The 12,768-nt window shown below is 45.2% G+C and overlaps 1 protein-coding gene across 1 annotated transcript in view; it reads right to left on the bottom strand.

Moving 5' to 3' along the window:
• Positions 1-5,016, bottom strand: part of BCAR3 (BCAR3, NSP family adaptor protein) — a 110,381-nt gene extending 105,365 nt beyond the window's left edge. The window contains exon 1 of the mRNA XM_003784146.3: positions 4,798-5,016. The gene's annotated coding sequence lies outside the window, so the exon portion shown is untranslated. The remainder of the gene's footprint in view (positions 1-4,797) is intronic.
• Positions 5,017-12,768: the final 7,752 nt, after the last annotated feature.

Genomic DNA, 12,768 nt, shown 5'->3' with positions numbered 1-12,768 from the left:
CAGCCCCCGGAGGCTGGTGCAATGCTGTAACATGCTGAGCAGTTTGGCCAGGAGCCTCTGCAGGACCCCAGCTCATTACTGGAGCTTCTGCATGAGAAGTACCAGCAGACAGTTCAGTCTAAAATGAGCCTAGATACTGCTGCGATGCATAGATAGGAGTGAGGGCAAATGTTGATTTTTAAGAGTCATCAACATAAAGGGAATATTTAAGCCAGAGAGAAGATCCCTTAGCTTGTTATTATCAGTTGTGATAACAGATGTGAAAGTGCCTCTTAAACCACACAATATCCATGAATTATATCTCTGCTGTCTCTCACCATGGCTGCTTCAAGCCTACAAGCACCAAGGCAGGAATGAGTTCTAAAAGAAACCAGGTGGTTCTCAACCTGGCTGCACATAAGGATCTTCTGGGAAGCTTTTAAAATCCTGACACCCAACCCTCAACCCAGAGCAATGAAATCAGAATATCTGTGTGTAGGACATTGGCAACACCTGTAAAGCTCCCATGTGGAATTAGGACTGAGAATAGCTAGATCAGCAGGTCTCTTTGGAGCAATTTACTCTCAGAATTGTTTACCTGGGTAACAGAATTAAGTGATGATGGAGAGGTATCATTTAATCATAGAAGCATTCATTCATTCTTCAGCACGTACATTTATGGAGAGCCTCCTATGTGGCTGGCACTGTGCTAGGTTTTGGGAACAGTGTCAAACAAGACTGAAGGGCTGGTTCCTTTCCTCATGAGGTTAATACTCCATGGAGTATTAGTCTATGCAGGATGAAAACAATAAGTAATAACCATACATGTTGGTAGTTCCCCGTTCATTTTTCCAGATAAGGAAAATACATATTCATTCATAAAATTTATATTCGCTGGGGGCTTACAGTGTGCCAGGGCTGAGGATATGACAAATTAGACAGGGTCCTGCTCCCATGAGGTCTATATTGTGATGAGGAGTCTGACTACCACAAAGAAACACAAATAAAGAACATAAACTAGGTAATGTCCAAGTTGTAAGCACTCTGAAGGATATAAAACAAGATGAAATGATGGAAGATACTGGTTGGGGGTACTACTACTTCACATTAGGGTGGACTGGGAAGGCCTCTTTGAAGAGGTTACAATCACACAGACCTGAAAAAAGAGAAGGAATCAGTCAAGGAAAGAGTTTCAGCAGGTGGATCTGGCAACAGCAAAGACGTTGAAGCAGGAATGAGTGGTTCGAAGGACAGCAGGGTAAAGACTAACCCTAAGTCTCCAGGCCCTGACTCCCAGGTTTTTTCTATTTGGAAATATATCTGTTGTGATGCCCCTGGCCATTATATACCTTTTATGTAGCATCTGATTTTTATTTTATTTTTTTGAGAGGGTCTCACTCTTGTTTCCCTGGGTGAAGTGCTGTGGCATCATAGCTCACAGCAACCTCAAACTCTTGGGCTCAAATGATCCTCTTGCCTCAGCCTCCCAAGTAGCTGGGACTACAGGTGCCCACCACAATGCCTGGCTAGTTTTTCTATTTTTAGTAGAGATGGGGTCTCACTCTTTCTTGCTCAGACTGGTCTTGAACTCGTGAGCTCAAGCAATCCATCTGCCTCAGCCTCCCAGAGTGCTAGGATTACAGGTGTGAGCCACCGAATCAAGCCTAGTATTTGATTTTTAAAGATCAAAATGGTATGAGTCCAAACCTAGGCTTTGGAGTTTGATATTTACAAGTTCAGATCTCTACTAGCTGTATGGAGTAAGACAAATTACTCAACCTCTCCGATAGTTTCTCATTGGTAAAAATGAATGAAAAATACCTATTTCGTGGGCTTGTAAATAAATCAAATGTGGGGTGGCGTCTGTGGCTCAAAGGAGTAGGGCACTGGCCCCATATGCCAGAGGTGGTGGGCTGAAGCCAAGACCCAGCCAAAACTGCAAAAAAAAAAAAAAAAATCAAATGTGATCCTGCCTATAGAGCCCGATGGACAACAAGTGCTCTGAGTAGGGCAGGGGCCACCTCTGCCTTGTCCATCACTGTATCCCTGTTATGGTGAGAGATCACAAACGAAATCACTGCCCCTAGGGAAGACAGCAGCTGGGAAGGATGAAGAGGGAAATGTTTAAACCCAGAACAATAGATGGAAAGACCTCAAACCCCTGGACATGGACAGAGACACACGTGAGCCATATGCAGGCTTTGTAAGAAAGCCTGGGTGAGACTTTGGCCATCTGACTTCACTTCTCTCCACTGTGCAGGAAAACAGCGGCCTGACCAGGTCTAACGTCAGATCTTGAAATATATACAAAGGTCAAAGACTCAACCTCGATAAGAAAACATGAGACTTACGTGAATGTCAGGGACGAGAGATAGCCTGACAACCTCTACCATAGCCCTGACCCTGGTCAGCAGCTGTGCTATAAAATGCTTGTGAACAGCAGCCAACTCATGTCTTTTACAAAGATGTCTCAGAGAAAAGACTATCTTGCAAGTTGAGGCAGAAGTAAGTCCACTTGTTTGGATTTTTCTTTTATTTCTGAAATGGGATTTTTTTCTTCTTCTTCTTCTTCTTTTTTTTTTTTTTTTTGACAGAGTCTCACTCTGTGCTGTCATAGCTCACAGCAACCTCAAACTTCAGGGTTCCAGCAACCTTCTTGACTCAGGCTCTCTAGGAGCTGGGACTACAGGTGCCTGCCATAACATCTGGCTAGTTTTTCTCTATTTTTAGTAGAGACTTTTTTTTTTTTTGAGACAGAAACTCACTTTATCGCCCTCACTAGAGTGCCTTGGCATCACAGCTCACAGCAACCTCCAACTCCTGGGCTTAGATGATTCTCTTGCCTCAGCTTCCCAAGTAGCTGGGACTACAGGTGCTCGCCACAACACAGGGCTATTTTTTTGTTGCAGTTTGGCCAGGGTCCAGTTCGAACCCACCACCCTCAGTATATGGGGCCGACCCCCTACCCACTGAGCCACAGGCGCTGCCCAAGAGACAGGACTTGCTCTTGCTCAGGCTGGTCTCCAGCTTCTGGGCTCAGGTGATCCACCTCCCTCAGCCTGTCAAAGTGCTAGAATTACAGGCCTGAGCCACCGTGCCTGCCCTGAAAGGGGGTATTTTCAAGTTAAACTCATATGATTATAGGCCTTAAGAACTTTTTAATCATATTTTAAACTCTGGACATGTCACCTTCTCAGCTGCCCCATTATGTCCATGACAGAAAATTACAATTTGAATCTGTTCTGGAGAGTCAGACAGGGAGAGAAGATGGAAGAAGCCCACATATAAAATTAGCTTATCCACGTAAAAATGAAGTTTTGCTTGGGTTAAGGAATTAAGAGTATCTAATTATTTTTGAAATAAACTTATGAAGTCTAGTCAAATGATTAAAGTATGAATAATTCTTCTATAGATCGTATTTCAAACAACACAGTACAGGATTGAAACGATAAAGTCCTTAAGATTAGCATCCATTCCACAAACAGTTCTTTCTGTATGACTAGGAGATTGAGATCTTGGTTAGTCATTCTGGAAATGTCAGGCTTCTCAGCAGCAGTTTGGAGAACGTTGGAATCGGAGCGGTGAGGAAGCCCTTGGCACAGCAAGGTGTTTACGGCACACTCAGCACGCCCCCTGGCACACTCAGGCACAAGCACTTTGCCTGTGGGCTTCCCAGCTATTCACCTGGCAGCCCCTTCCCAGTTGGGGCCCTGCTGAGCCCCGCCCCCATTAGGGAGGCCTCCCTCTACCCCAGGATCTCGCCTCAGTTCCTGGAAATAAGGGGGCCATGGGCTCTGAAACTGACCTTCCCTCAGCCAATGTACTTTGCGTGCAGAGATAAAAGCCAAGGTTTTAAATGAGTCTCTAAAGGCACGGCTCTACTTTCCATCTCAGCTAGTAGCTTTAAGCGAAAGCAGACACGCGATTAGTCAAAAGGATTTATTTACCCTTTTGCACCTTGCTTCAAGCGCGTTAACACCAACCCCAGAGTTCGCCACCCCTAAAGCCCCATCCACGACCCAACGCCCACGGGACACGCCGTCTTGCCAGCTGCTTCGGAGCCCGCTCCACCTCCTCCCCGACGAGTCTACACCTGACCAAAGTGTTTTAAAGCGGTGGACGCCTCAGCAGCTTAACTGGATAAGGAAAGATGGGCTGCCATCCGAATGTCTTTCCCGTCGGGCCCACCGTCCCTCCCTTCCTTTGCAGTCCCCTCCCCTCCCCCCGTCCCCTCTCCGACGCCGAGGGAGCGACACAACCAACTATTCATTCCTTCTCAACAAAGGGAGAGAGGGAGGGAGATGTTGTCAACAGTTACGGGGCAGGCTCCTTCGCTTTCTTTGCAAACTTCCCAAAAGATTAGAGGAGAAATTCGCCCCCTCCAAGCCCCAGGCTTCCAGCACAGCCCCCGGGCCTTCACGGGCCGGGGTGGGGGGTCCCGCACCAGCGGAGAGGGGTGAGACCGGGAGCGGGTGACCCGCCAAGCAGCCTGGACGGGCAGGGGGTCCGGCGAAGCCAGCGCCGGGGAAGACGCTGCTGACAGCAATTGAGCAGATAGCCCCCAGTCGCGGGCTCAGTCCCGGAGTGCCAGCCAGCACGTTCAAAGCGTGGGACAGAAGCCCCTTCTCCTATTAGCCTCTCCCGTCCCCACGCCAAATCCGCTGCGGGACAAGACCAACATGCGCCGGCTATACTTTCCCCAGAGCCTAACTCGGTCCAACAAACTTCCCAGCCCGTCCTCCTGGGGTTAGAGGGAGGCCCGCTCGCCCCGGGAGGAACCGCACCCCCCGGGACGCGGGACGCACGGCGGACACTCACTTCCCGGCGCGCGCTCCTGTTCTCTGGCTGCGGCTCAGTCGCGCTGCGCCGCCCGCCTCGCACCGCCGGCGCTGTGGCTGCTCCCGGAGCTGGGGCCGCTCATGGTCCCCGCCGCTGTCCCGTGCGCCCCACGGCTCCCGCTCGGCTCCGGCCCGGCCCCCGCCCGGGCAGCAGCAGGCGCGGCTCTGGGCGGGCGGCGCGCTCCGGCCCTCAACTGGTGATTTGCGGCTTCGCGGCCCCACCCCGGCGAGCCGATTCGCGCTGCCTAGCAGAAACCCCCGAGACATTTACATTTGGTGACCTCGCCTGGCCCTCCTCTCCCCGGATTTTAGAGTTTGTCTCTCAAAGCTCCTCGAGAAGCCAGTCCTCATGTGTAGGCCGATCACTTCCTCTCTGAACCCCTCTCGAGAGACAACCTTGCCTAATCCACTCCTCCCCCTTCCCGGCGTTATTGAATTACCCGGCAGATCTGCTTTACTCGCCTGCAGACACCTGGCTGGCTTTCAGTTTCAAAGGGCTTGGACGGGACAAAGACCCAGGTGGCCACAAATGAACAAGCCACAGAAACAGGTAAATCAACCACACATGCGTGGCCGTACTGAAGGCAAAGTGGAGAGTGGAGACAGCCCTTCAATTCTAGATGGTTTGGTGGGTGAAAAATCGGAGCCCACCAAGGACTTGCACTATCAGATAAGACCCCTTATAAAGCCATAGAAACAGTACAGGGATAGACAGACCGACCAGTGGAATAGTCCAAAACCAGATCTGCAATATGTGGTCACTTGACTTACGTCTATGTCCCAGGTAGTGCTGTGTGCACGGGGCGGGGGAAACAAACGGGTCTGCCGTTCCAGGAAATGATGTTGGATCAATTGAATTTTCACATGGGGGGAAAAAGGGTCTTGACTCCTACCTCACACCATACCGGAAAAAAAAAATTAATTCCAGATGGATTTTAAAGGCGAAACAATAACAATATCCAAAGAAAATATCTGAAAGGAGGAGGGGGAAGAGAAAATATCCAAAAGTGTCCCCGTGACATTTGGGCAGAAATAGATGTCTTCAACACATATAGTACTTATGTTATTTTATTTTATTTTTTGAGAGAGTCTCACTTTGTCAACCTTGGTAGAGTGCAGTGATGTCACAGCTCCCAGCAACCTCCAACTCTTGGGCTCAGGTGATTCTCTTGCCTCAGCCTCCTGAGTAGCTGGGACTACAGGCACCCCCCACAACACTCTGCTATTTGTAGAGATGGGGTCTTGCTCTTGCTTAGGCTGGTCTGGATCTCTTGAACATAGGCAATCCACCCACCTCAGCTGCTCAGATTGCTGGGATTACAGGCATGAGCCACCTCGAGGGACCCTTATAGTACTCATTTTAAAGGCAGGTGGGGGAAGATCATTGGACAACATTACAGTTAAGTGCTTCTGTTTATAAAATGACACCATCAGTGCAAAGATGAACCACCGTGAGAAAATATAATTGCACTTGAGCAAGAAATAAAATTGTTTTTCTAAAAAAAGTAAGAAAGAAAAGAAAATATAATTGCAACATATACTTCTAAAAAGGGCTTGAATACAAACTATATAAAGAACACCAACAAGTCAGCAAGTACATAGTATAAGGTAGAAAATCCAATTAAAAGTCGGTAGACTAGGCTCAGTGTCCATAGCACAGTGGTTATAGCGCCAGCCATATACACCAAGGCTGGCAGGTTTGAACCCAGTCCAGGCCAGCTGAACAACAATGACAGCTGCAACAAAAAATAGCCAAGCACTGGGGCAGGTGCCTGTAGTCCCAGCTACTTGGGAGGCTAAGGCAAGAGGATCACTTAAGCCCAAGAATCGGAGGTTGCTATGAGCTGTGACGCCATGGCACTCTACCAAGGGTGACAAAGCAAGACTCTGTCTCAAAAAAAAAAGTAGGCAGACTATCAACAGGCATTTCTCAAGTGTGGATAAACAGGTCTCAACCCAAAACATATGAAAAATCTCAATTTTTTATTCATTTCAGAAATGAAACTACAATGTGATCTCACTTTGCACCCAACAAAATGGCAAAAATTAAAGGGTCTACCAATACTGTTAGTCTAAGGGAACGTCTTAGGCCTGGAGTGGGGGCTCACACCAGTAATCCCAGCCCTTTGAGAGACTGAGGTGGGAGGATTGCTTGAGTCCAGAAGTTGGAGACCAGCCTGGGCAACATAGTGAGACTCCGTCTCAACAAAAAATTTATAAATCAGCTGGGCATGGTGGTGTATGCCTGTACTCTCAGCTATTTGGGAGGCTGAGTCCGTAGGATTGCTTCAGCCCAGGAGTTTGAGGTTGCAGTGAGCTGTGACTAGCCATTGCTCCCTAGCCCAGGCAACCAAAGCAAGACCCTGTTTCTATTAAAATACATATTTTCTTAAGAAAGAGGACATTTTATAACCACTTTTGAAATCTGTTTGGTATTATCTATGAAAGTGAAATTATTATACCATGTATCCTGTGACTCAGCAGTTCTACCCCTAGGTAGATATCCAACAGAGATAAATGTACACATTCACCAAAAAGTGTTCAACAACCCAAATGTTCATCACAGAAGAACGATAAACTGTGTGGAAGACAACATGATGATAAGAATGAGTGAACTGGCTCTGCACCTGTAGCTCAAGCTGCTAGGGCTCCAGCCACATACACCAGAGCTGGCGGGTTTGAATCCAGGCAGGGCCGGCCAAACAACAATGACAACTACAACCAAAAAATAGCCGGGCATTGTGCGGGGAGCCTGTAGTCCAGCTACATGGGAGGCTGAGGCAAGAGAATTGCTTAAGCCCAAGAGTCTGAGGTTGCTGTGAGCTGTGATGCCACAGTACTCTACCCAGGGTGACAGCTTGAGGCTCTGTCTCAAAAACCAAACAAAAAAAGAAAAGAATGAGTGAACTACTTCTACACTCAAGATAAATGGATGTCACAAACAATATTGAGTGAAAGATGGGCACATACTATATAATTCCACGTACACAAACTTCAAAGACACAAAATGTACCTGTGATGTTAACAGTGAGGATGGTGGTTATCTCGAGAGGTAGACAGTGATGGAAGGGGACCCAGGGGGAGATTCTGGCTGCTGCTAATATTCTGTTTCTTAGTTTGGATACTGGTTAGCTGGGTGTGCCTCAATGAGTAAAAGTGAATTGTCTCTCAGTTTATAAAAATTAGATTGTGTATGACTACTTGCATGTTTTACTCCAAGACATGTTTTTTAAATTGTGTCATGTTAGATATATAAGAAAGAACCGTTGGCAAATCTCTAAGATTCTAAGTGTAGACCCTTAAGAATGACTTTCTACATTTTTCTTATCTAATGTTTTTGTGGGTTTGTTTTTTAATCTTTCTATTAATACGGTATTAGAAGCATAAATCTTTAGTCTTTGAAGTTTCCCAAAGTGTTTATTTTATTTATTTATTTTGAGACAGGGTCTCACTTTGTCACCCTCGGTAGAGCGCCGTGGTGTCTCAGCTCACAGCAACCTCCAACTCTAGGGCTTAAGCATTTCCGTTACCTCAGCCTCCTAAGTAGCTGGGTCTACAGGCACCCGCCACAACACCGGGCTATTTCTTGTTGCAGTTGTCCTTGTTCAGCTGGCCTGGGTGGGTTCAAACCGCCACCCTCAGTGTATGGGGCTGGCATGGTAAACACTGTGTTACAGGCACTGAGCCTCCCAAAGTGTTTAGTGCAGTTAATGTCAAACACCAGCTGGCATATTTCTAAATTGAAGTCTCAGAAATGACTGTACTGATTTTTCTGCTGCTTCTTTGGTGGCGCTGAAATTGGTTTCCTTTCTTTTTCTTTTTTTTAGAGACAGAGTCTCACCATGTTGCCCTTGGTGACAGTTTGAGGCTCTGTCTCAAAAAACAAACAAACAAAAAAAGAAAAGAACGAGTGAACTACTTCTACACTCAAGATAAATGGATGTCACAAACGATATTGCGTGAAAGATGGGCACATACTATATAATTCCACGTACACAAATGCCAAAGACACAGAAAGTACCTGTGATGTTAACAGTGAGGATGGTGGTTATCTTGGGGGGTAGACAGTGATGGAAGGGGACCCAAGGGGAGATTCTGGCTGCTGCTAATGTCACAGCTCACAGCAACCTCAAACTCTTGGGCTTAAGCTATTCTCTTGCCTCCACCTCCCAAGTAGCTGGGACTACAGGCACCTGCCACAACACCCAGCTATTTTTTTGTTGCAGTTGTCATTGTTGTTTAGCTGGCCTGGGCTCCAACCTGCCAGCCTGGGTGTATGTGGCCAGCGCTCTACCCACTGAGCTACGGGTGCCACCATGGCATTGGTTTTTTCTTGATTTTCAAAATTCCCTAAGCATAAGTATCAACTGTGAAGCAGCGTAGACCAGAAGACAGCTCACATCCACAGCAACCTCAGACAAGTCACTCTTCCTCCTCCTCCCTCCATTTCCAAGTAAATGAATATATACCTCCCTCAAAGAGCTCCTGTGAGAAGTCAAGGAAATACCAGACGTGAAACGCCTAGCACATAGTGGGTTTCCTTAGCCGTCAGCAGAATTGATGACACATTCTATCATTCATCTTCACCTTGTGAGATAGGAAGCTTCTTGATTGTCATTTTATATAGGAGGAAACAGACTCAGAAAGGCAGGGTAACATCAGCCACAAGTTTGTCCCACACATACCCATTGCATGCCTATGATGTGCCACTTTAAGTTCAGTGGCTCTTTCCATAGAATCACTACATATTCACATTTGTGCCCCCTCCCCCATGCCTTGAATGTAGTAAGTGCTAAATATGTTTATGGATGAGTAATGGGAGTTATTTAAATATAATTTTTTGTTTAGGTAATATTCACATGGTACACAAAACTTAAAATGATATACAGTGAAAACTTCCCTCTGTCTCTCATCTGCCCAGTCTCGCTCCCACTACAGATAAGCACTGAGAGTTTCCGTGTGTGTGTGTGGGGGTGTCTAGTCTTACCCCTACCCCTACTGAAAAAGAAACATACCATACCCATCATTCTACACTTTGCTTTTTTATCACTGAACAAAAGGTCATAGATATTTTCCCAAGGAAGTACAGAGGGATCCTCTTCTTTTTTTTTTTATGTGGTATTTCACTGGACGTTTAGCTTATTTCCAATCCTTTCCTATTGTAAACATGTTATAACGAATGAAATATGCAAGTTTATCTGTAAGATAAATTCCCATAGGTCAAATTGTTGAGTCAAAGGGTATATGCTTTTCCAATTTTGATAAGAAATACCAAATTATCTTCTTTTTCTTTCTACCTCCTTTCTGAGATGGACCAAATGACCTTCTATAAGCAGTGGTTCTCAGCCTTCCTAATGCCTCCTAATGCTGCGACCCTTTAATACAGTTGATCATGTTGTGGTGACCCCCAACCGTAAAATTATTTTCATTGCTATTTCATAACTATAATTTTGCTACTGTTATGAATCGTGATGTAAATATCTGATATGCAGGATGTATTTTCATTGTTACAAAGGGGTCGCAACCCACAGATTGAGAACCGCTGTTCTATAAGGGTTGTACCAATTTATAATCCCCAGCAATGTAAGAAAATACCTATGTTCCCTGGCCTGGCCAGAGGTATTATTAACACCTTCAACTTTTATCAATTTGATGAGTAAAATATGAATTCTAGCATAATATTAATTTGCATTTTCTTTAAAGTAAATGAGGCTGCGTATCTTTTCACATTTATTGGCCATTTGTTTTTCCTTTTTTGGTATTTGTATTTCCATTTTTCTACCCACTGGCTGTTCTTTTCCTTATCAATTTTCCAGGGCTTCTTTGCATATTAAGAAGTTTAGCTATTTGGGGCCTGAACAGATATTTTTTCCAGTCATAATATTAAAGAAAAGGGGTGATATGTGCAGCACCATTATTTTGGGAAGCTCACTCTGCAAGCAAGTAGAATGAATTACGGACGTGAATCCAAAGTAGCAACACTGATCAAAAGGCTACGAAGGGCTCATGCCTGTAATCCTAGCACTTTGGGAGGGCAGAAGGGAGTACTGATTGAGGCCAGAAGTGAGCAAGAGCAAGACTCTCTTTCTACAAAAAATAAAAAAAATTTGCCAGGTATGGTGATGTGTGTCTGTAGTCCTGGGTAAAAGGAGCCTGAGGCAGGAGTATTAGAGCTGTAGGGTAGCTTAAGGTGGTCACTAAAATAACTGAAGAAAACTGGTAAGGTTTTAGTAAGAAAAAGATTGGATTGGCGCCTGTAGCTCAGCAGCTAAGGCACCAGCCACATACACCAGGGCTAGCAGGTTAGAACCCTGCCTGGGCCTGCCAAACAGCAATGACAACTACAACAGAAACATAGGTGGGCATTGTGGTGGGTGCCTGTAGTCCCAGCTACTTGGGAGGCTGAGGTAAGAGAATGGCTTAAGCCCAAGAGTTTGAGGTTGCTGTGAGTTGTGATGCCATGGCACTCTATGGAGGGCAACATAGTGAGACTCTGTCTCAAAAAAAAATAAATAAAATAAAGGAAGTATTTATTAATGACCTGCACAACAAGCTAAGCCCCATCCTAGTGACTGCGGGCATCCTGGAAGGTTCCACCTCCGGGTTTTATATATAACTTTGAGGAGTATCAACTGCTTCTTGGAAGTCTCTCAGGGGTTTTAATTAACTCTATTCTCAAAAAAAATCACCAGCCAGGTCTTAATAACAACGCTCCTGCGGGCTCATCAGCCTCATTCCCATAATAACCCAGGTCAGCCTGACCCAGACCAGTCCAAAATATCCTAACTGCATCTGCTCATATCTAGATAGCTACCTAACAGTGGGATCACTTGAGCCTAATAGTTTGAGGTTGTAGTGACCTATGAGGATGTCACTGCACTCTAGCAAGACCCTGTCTTTAAAAGAAATTTTTAAAGTAAAGGACCAAATTTTTTACCAAGAAATAACTGGCAAGAATTAATAATTGGCAGTGATAACAATTACAGTAACAATTGCTGTACTTGGTTTAGGAGTGATTTCATGCCTAAATACCATGCTGAATATTTGTTTTACAAATGTTAAGCCATGAACTGGTACTACTGTTATTTCACAAATATAGAGGTGAGTTTACCACTTAAGTAAGTTATTCAAATTCACACAAGATGAAGATGGCAGAACCACGGCTAAACCCCAGCTCTGTCTGACCCCAGCTGCCTTGCTGGGTGAAAGAGAATAATGAGAGGTCTTCAGTCTAACAGACTGAGTAATTGCCTGGCTTGGTGACAGGTGTAGAAGACAGACAACAGCTGCCTCTGGCTGGGGGGACATGCTTAGTTTTAGGTACAGGGAACGTTTTCCAAGTGTGTTCTTATATAACATCACTCTTACTGCAATGTCTCTGAGTCAAAAGGGTTTGTACCCTAATTTTATTGGTGAGAAGACTGAAGTGCCATAAATTAAATAACCAGTCCCAGCTCAAATGTCCTATTCTCTAGAAAACCTTTCCTGATAGGTCAGTTTCCTGGTTATATGCACCTTACAGCACCCTTTCCTTCCTGGATTTTGGCACTATTGGTAATTACACATTTATTCCTGGTACTGCTGTTTGATATCTGTTACTCTGTGGACTCTTAGATCTATATTAGGTTTTGCCTTTGAAACTCTTTTTCTGGAATGGCTAGAGTTTCTGTCCTGCAAGGTCTGACAATTAAGTTTGAGAATTCACCCTAGAAAAAGTGTTTTGAAGAGTAGACTAGGCACTGGTACCAGTGCATAGCTTCCCAAGGGAAGTACTTCAAGGTGACTGTAGTGATATTTGCCAATGGGGTATGTAGCACTTTTTCTAGGATGAATTCAAGAACTTTGGTGTCCAACTTTATATATATACATGTGTGCATATGTTGCTTATCTTGGAGATGGCATGATTGTTTAGATCTAAACCACCTATTTGAGGACTTTTTTTTTTTTTTTT

This window comes from Otolemur garnettii, unplaced genomic scaffold, assembly GCF_000181295.1.
Source record: "Otolemur garnettii isolate 467f Iridium unplaced genomic scaffold, OtoGar3 scaffold00010, whole genome shotgun sequence".
Lineage (NCBI taxonomy): Eukaryota > Metazoa > Chordata > Mammalia > Primates > Galagidae > Otolemur > Otolemur garnettii.
The sequence above is the reverse complement of the archived record's forward strand: the minus strand, read 5'-3'. Positions and strand labels throughout refer to the sequence as shown.